The following is a 7,066-nucleotide window of genomic DNA, read 5'->3' as shown; positions in this document are numbered from 1 at the left end:
ATGTTCAATGGTGCCGTGTCAAAGGTCAAGAACAAATGAAATATTTATGAAAACTACTGTTACTGTGTGTGTGTGTTTGGGGGGGGGGGGGGGGGGGGGGTGTATGGGAGCAAGAAGAATGGCATGTGAGAGGAAAACTGTACATTTTCTGATTGTCCTCTCTTTCTCAGACACACACACACACACACATCTAACACCATCTGAGTCTATCTTGCCTCCTATACCCTATTCCCTTGGTCTTGTTCTCTCATTTCACACATACTGAAGCCCAGCCCATCAACAACAGGCCTAATACACACATACGCCCAACAGACACACACATATTCTCTCCTCATTACACTCCCTTTTCCTACTTTGATGATATGCAAATATCCCTCCTACCCTCCTTCCTCTCACTCCTCCCTTCCTCCCTCTGTGTCTCCCACAAGCAGCAAGCTTACACACACACACACACACATCACACGCAGGCTAATGCGCTGTGGCAGCGTCCACAGACAGGCGGGGAGGATCAATTTTTCACCCAGTGTGCTACCGATATTCATAAGATAAGGCCACAGTAGATAGAGAAGAGAAAGAGAGGGAGGGAGAAAGGTGGGGGAAAGGAGGGAAACAGAAGAGATGGGGATAACGAAAATGGCGAGTGGGTGTAATGACGGGGAGGGAGTACAGAAGAAAGGAAGGGTGTCCAGGAATAAGGGTGAGTAAGAAGAAAAGTGAAAGGAATGGAGAAGACGAGGACCATGGAGGTACTACGGAGGGTGAGAACGGGTGAGAAAGTGGAGAGGGTGGGGAAGTCTCATGGGTGTGTGGGAGGGTGGAGGCAGGATGAGTAAGTGGGTTAGGGGTGGTATGAAAGGGGGATGGGGTGTAGAGAGGGCTCTGGGGGATGGGATTGGAAATGGATAGGGTGGTAAGGGAAACCGAGGGATGGTGTGTGTGTCTGTGTGTGTATGGGGGGGGGGGGGGGGGGGGGGATTTTGCTGACGTGCTCTCTTATTGGCTTGTTCAAAACCTGGGGGAGGGGCAGCCACAAACCATACTCTCACCAGCTGTAGGGAAGAGCAGAGAAACAAAGAGAGAGAGCGAGAGAAGGATGGAGGGGGGCAGATAGGTTTTAATGTTGATATTCTGGTCTAATTAGATTCCTGTCTGAGTGGCGGAATGAATGGTGCTGATCATATAGGAACAGAGCAGAGCAGAAGAGGAAGCAGGCTTTGTTTGAGTTGGCGAATTCTGTTTTTTGTACACACAAGGGGCTCTTGATCTATAATTGAGACGCAGAGAGGAGCAAATTGTCTACACTGCCTCTTTTGGATACATCCAAACTCTCTTGTAGTCATGTTGAAAAAAGACCAAATGTCTTCTGTAGAGCGACTAAATTTTAGATGACGCGTCATTGCATTTATTATATCAGTGTTACCTAAGCATTATGCAATCAGCTCTTGAAGGTTAGACGTGACAACGACGATATTTAAAACGACCTGTGTATGAGAAACTCCCTAACCTTAAACATTAATTTCACTACAAAAGTACGCATTTGCCCGTCTACAGTGTAACATAAAGATACTTGACTGTTTTTAAACGTGTCCATAAAATTAAAAGAAGATTAAACAGAAAGCTTTAAACAGCACAGAGAAAGAAATACCATTCCAGCACACACAAGAAGGCAGATTGAGTGCCATGTGTTTGTGGAGCCCAGCTGAACCCCGCCTGCTAAACCAGTCCGCTGGCTGTGACAGACTGTCAGGCAGGGAGAGAGGGTGGTGCGTGTGTGTGTCTCTGTGTGTGTGTGTGCGTCTGTGTGTGTCTGTTTGAACAGAACAAGACAAGAAAGAGGGGAGAAAATGAGACAAAAAGACAGACTGACCAGTATAGACAAACATGAAGGAAAGAGACGTAAGAGAGGAGGTATATTGACATACAAATAGAAAGAGAGACGGTACATATTGTAGTACATATGATGAGAATGGGAGACAGAGAGAGCAGAGTAGAGGAGGCCAGGCTTTCTGTGGCTTAGCCAGACTGGAGCGGTGGGACTTGGCTGGCTGCGGACCCTTGGCTTCACTATTAAAGCAAGAGGGAAAAAAAATCACAGTCAAAAAATGAAAAGGGCAACAAGCTATGCCAAGAATGCACAGGCAAGAAGCAACACATTAGGTTCTTTCCTTCTGCCTGCCTTACTGTTTCCTAAAGCAGATCTAAACAATAGGTGGGACCAGCCTTGAGAACCAAGCACTGTGCAGTCAGAACCCCATTTAGTGACTGAGAGCTCATGGCAGCTTTTCCCTTTGGGGTATATAGGTACTCTATTCTATCTATTTCTAACAGTTTTCCTCTTTCGTGTGCTAATAGGTAGCCAGTCATCTTAGGCCACCTGCTCTGACTGTATCCACAGTCTATATTTGTCAGCCAGGTGATATTTTTATGTGAAATGTTTAGAGCAAAGACGAACATGTTTGTCATGGTTCCAACATTAAATAGAAAAGAAATATCTAAAATATCTTCTGCATCACTGTCGAAGACGTTTTCCTAAATGAAATCTGGCCTATTTTGTAACTTTGAAAAGCGTCCAGTTTCCACTATAATTTAAACTGAATTCTGTAATCGTGAACAAAGCTTGGTTTCACAGTGCTGGCTCAGAAGCTGGACACAGTGGGGGTTTTTTTGTTTTGTTTTTTTTTTTACTACCGCTACTACAAAAGTTTCAAATGCTGGATGATTCATCAAACTGTCATGTTGTTGTAACAATACAAGACTAGAAGTTTAGGCATGCTAAAAGTTCTGTTAACTTGACACTACCCAGCAAACATGCCCCCTCCAGGCCTGTGTGTGTGGCAGACCTAAATGGCCCACAGTGGGTGCCTGTATGTGCCTCATTGGCATGGTGGGGCCAGTCAGGAATTTTTGTGCGCAAGTCTACAATAGGTTACCCACAGAAAACCTTTATGGGGACCTAAAAGGTAAACCTAAACTTCTGTGGCCCCACACCGGTCTTCAATGTGGAAGTCCACAGTAGGCTTGCCCATAGAAAACCAATACTGGTGTCCCAAAGGGCAAAACTGCCATGGGCCCCATGTGGGCACACTCAGTTTTGGCCTGTGAGGGATAAGTGTGGGTTTGCCCTGTCCACAAAGCCCTACAGTTCACCCACAGCTACTCACTGTGGGCCGACATGGGTATGTTTGCTGGGTAAATGTAATGTTTTATGGTAGTGGAAAACATTCTAAACACAGAGTGCAGCACAGTCTGCTGGGAATGGGGGGGGGGGGGGGGTTCAGGTATTTAGTTATGAACCAAATTTAGGTGCACATTAGAAAAATTTCTGAATTATTATTATTATTATGGGACCAGAGGAAAAATCTGACCATTCACCCTGAGATGGATATAAATATCTGCACCAAAATTTGTCTAAATCCATCGACCAGTTGTATCATTTTAGCTAGGCTATGATGGGACTAGAGAAAAAGTCAGCAAAGAAAGAAAGATGTAAAGAAAAATAATAAAATAGAATAGAATAGCTCTTTATTGTCATTGTACGTGTACAACAAAATTGTAGTTGTACATGTAATCACAAACAAAATCATAAACCATTCAACATTTATTGGGATATCTTAGGTTTATTTAGACAAAACGAGGAGGATCAATCAACTGACGGACCAACTTGTCGCTTACAAAGAAGAACATCATAAAAATCTGTTTACTCTAGTTTGTTAAACAGCTCTTGAAGTTTGCTATCACAACAGTTTTTGCTGTCTTGTGCATCATGTTCAGTTTTTGGTGAGTGTGTGTGTGTTAGTACCCAGTCTGTTGCATATGCGGGGATGGCATTTTGGAAGCGACATTAGACATTTGGGGGACTGGTATTGTTTATAAGCCCTATGGAGAATTGAAAGCCTAAGCAATACTGGCATCTGTTTAATTTACTGTTCACGCGTGTGCGCACACACACACACACACACACACACACACACACACACACACACACACACACACACACACACACACACACACACACACACACACACACACGCACACACATGAACCCATGAATTCAGAGGACATTATAATGACTTTCTTTAACCTTAACCACAGCTACTACTTTCCTATCCTCAACTCACTTTATACTCACCTTAAAACGACATTATGGAGATTTTAAACATGCACCCATTATGGTACCATAATATAAATCAGTCGCTGATGTACACACAACAAAGACTCATATACAAAAAAGAAAAACAACAGAATGTCCCTTAATGAAAACTGACTGACCCAGCCACTCACATCTACTAATCATGTAGTAATAGTTGCCATTCCATAATCATATCACTGCATAGAGGCATGAAGGGACTTATGGGCTTTGCCAGATTATGAGTGAAAAACAAGGACTTATTTTTCGGACTTTTCCATCCACTGATACCCTTAGTAGAGGATTATAGCCTTTAGATTGTTTGACTCCATGAAGACTGTCACAGAGGGGGATATTTGTGAAAAACACACCCCAGGAATGGCTTACCACACCACAGTGCAAGCAACCAAAATATCCATCTGACTGTTCCAAATGCACACCAGAAAGGCTTGTAACAGCAAAGGGTGAGAGACTTCGTTTTGGCTTGGTTACAAAGGCGTGAGCTGTTTCCCTTTCTTTAACAATCTAGCGATTATCAAAGAGGCAAAGAAAATTCATCTTGAAAACTGATATTTACACATCAACAATGAAAAGAGGCAAGTTCAAAAACAAAAAGGCATTCTCTGCACCTCAAAGAGTTACCACCAAGTAAATCACCATGTGGTCCTTTGGTTATCTTCATTTGTCAAATGTTTGAAATGCTGCTTGATTTTCTTTGCCATATGTCTTGTACTGTGAGGCTGACTATGTGTATGCAGTTGAGATGCAACCCTAAAGCCATGTCATATTCTGGGCTTGGAGGAGAAAGGAGGATGCCAAGAGCTGAAACGTGATGACTAGTGGGTGTGTGAGAGCGAGTGGGGAAAAAGGAATCCTTCCAAAGGCTCTTTTTGGCTGTGTGTATGTGTGACTGTACGTTCATGTGTACGCACATGTGATCAAGAGTGCATTTATGTGTGGGAAGAAGGAATCCTTCCAGCCGTTTTCTTTCCTGAGCCTCTTCCTGTGTCCCCTCCACCCCTCTGCATACAATTCTCAAAGCTGGCGTCGGAGGGTTTGGCCTATACAAGATCCAACCCACCAGAGGACACAGAGGAGCGAAGCCAGTGTTTCTCTACCTCTCTCTGTGTCTTCCCAAGCTCTGTCTCTTTCCACCGCTCACTGAATGTTACTGTAAATCCTTCACTTCATACACACCATATTCCCACATCTCTCCATCCAGTGTGTTGGTGTATCTCATATGACTTGGCAGAAGTGAACCATGCATATGCGCTTGCCAGTACGGGAATGTGTCTGTTAAGAGTTTTGGCAGTTTTCTCAGCATAGCCTCACCAAGAGATCCACTGGGAAATGTGGTTTTAACGCCTCCTCTCTTCTTTCCACTTCTTTCCTTTCTTTTCCTTAGTTCACAATTACATTACTTCTGTTTCTCCATGCTCCACTTCTGTTTTCTTCCTAATTCCATCCCCTTTCCTTCAGTATTCATTTTTCTGCAATTTCAACCTGTGGAAATCTTTTGCTTCTTCTTGATTTAATGACAACGGTCTCTTTTTCTTTCTGCATATTCAAAATCTGCTCTCTATTAAAAGCACATCATCATTTGCATAAAAAAAAAACACTGCATGCGTGTAGGCCTCTAATTCAGGATGTAGCTCTCCAAGCGCTGTCCACACACAATGAATGCTGATGGAGAGACATGATAGGTTATCCTGTAGGGAAAGCTGGTCAGATGAAATACCTACTTGGTATTCCATCCCTCTGCAAAGCATGACACACAGGAGAGGGATGCCGGTAAATATGCAAATGATGAAATACATATATTCCATGGTTTTTAGAAGTTCATCAGCTGCAGTAATGATTTGCAGATGTTTTCGGCACGTCTAAAGGCTGAAAAACAAACACTAACTGTAAAACATTGACTATGTATTGAAAATACATGATGAATGCATGTGTCTATATACTATTTACTCTTGCATTATATTCCAAATATAGGACTTTTTTAATCCACAACATTTTTCTATCATCTAAATTGTGAATGTAGGGTAGAAAAGATGTGTTTTTGTCAAAATTATTGCAGAAGAACAACCGCAAACATATCTTACAACAGTTGTTGACTGTTAAGTTGAATGTGATATTTGGCCCTTTTAGCAGCTGCACATGTATGTATTATTGAACGGGGAGTAGGAGTGCGCTGCACAAATCACCCGTTTTTCTAACTTTGCACCTGCACTTTTTAATTTTCAATTTAAAGACATCACTGGAGAGAATTTGTCACATTTCAGTTACTCACTCTAGAGCTACAAAAAGCATCACTAAACCTTTTCATATGTAGCAGCACCCCCTAAGATCTTAAATAGATTTTCATGTGTATGCTGGTGGAATTCCCCTTAAGGATTAGAAACAACTAGTCAGTTTTATGGCATAATGTCTGAAACATTTAGCTTTTAATTACTCCTAATTTATTTTTATTTATTTTATTTATTTATTCATTTCAGGCACAGCAAAATACATATATTGAACATAAAGTGCACAAAACAAAAAACAAAAATTACCTGAAAAGGAGTGGGACGAAGAAAACTTATTAAATCCCACCCCTATACTCACTCATCAACAAAAAACAATAAGCTTCCCACAGCTACGCCCATCGTTACAACCAAACAAACCATCAACAGCCCCGGGCACATGCAAGCATCTCAACGGCAGCTCGCAACAACAATTAGAACCATCATAACTAAATACAGAATATATAACAATTATAAATTGCGTTACCACAGGTAACAGGCAATAATAATTACATAGTGACAAACACACATACATATACATACATACGCACACACTTCTTCTTTTTTTTTTTTTTTGGAATCCATACCAGCAATGGTAAGAGAACAAACATTACAGAGCACACTAAAACCATCATTGAGTATACTGTGACCAGACCAA

Source organism: Neolamprologus brichardi, chromosome 6, assembly GCF_056152115.1.
Source record: "Neolamprologus brichardi isolate AB-2024 chromosome 6, ASM5615211v1, whole genome shotgun sequence".
NCBI classification, from domain to species: domain Eukaryota; kingdom Metazoa; phylum Chordata; class Actinopteri; order Cichliformes; family Cichlidae; genus Neolamprologus; species Neolamprologus brichardi.
The sequence above is the reverse complement of the archived record's forward strand: the minus strand, read 5'-3'. Positions refer to the sequence as shown.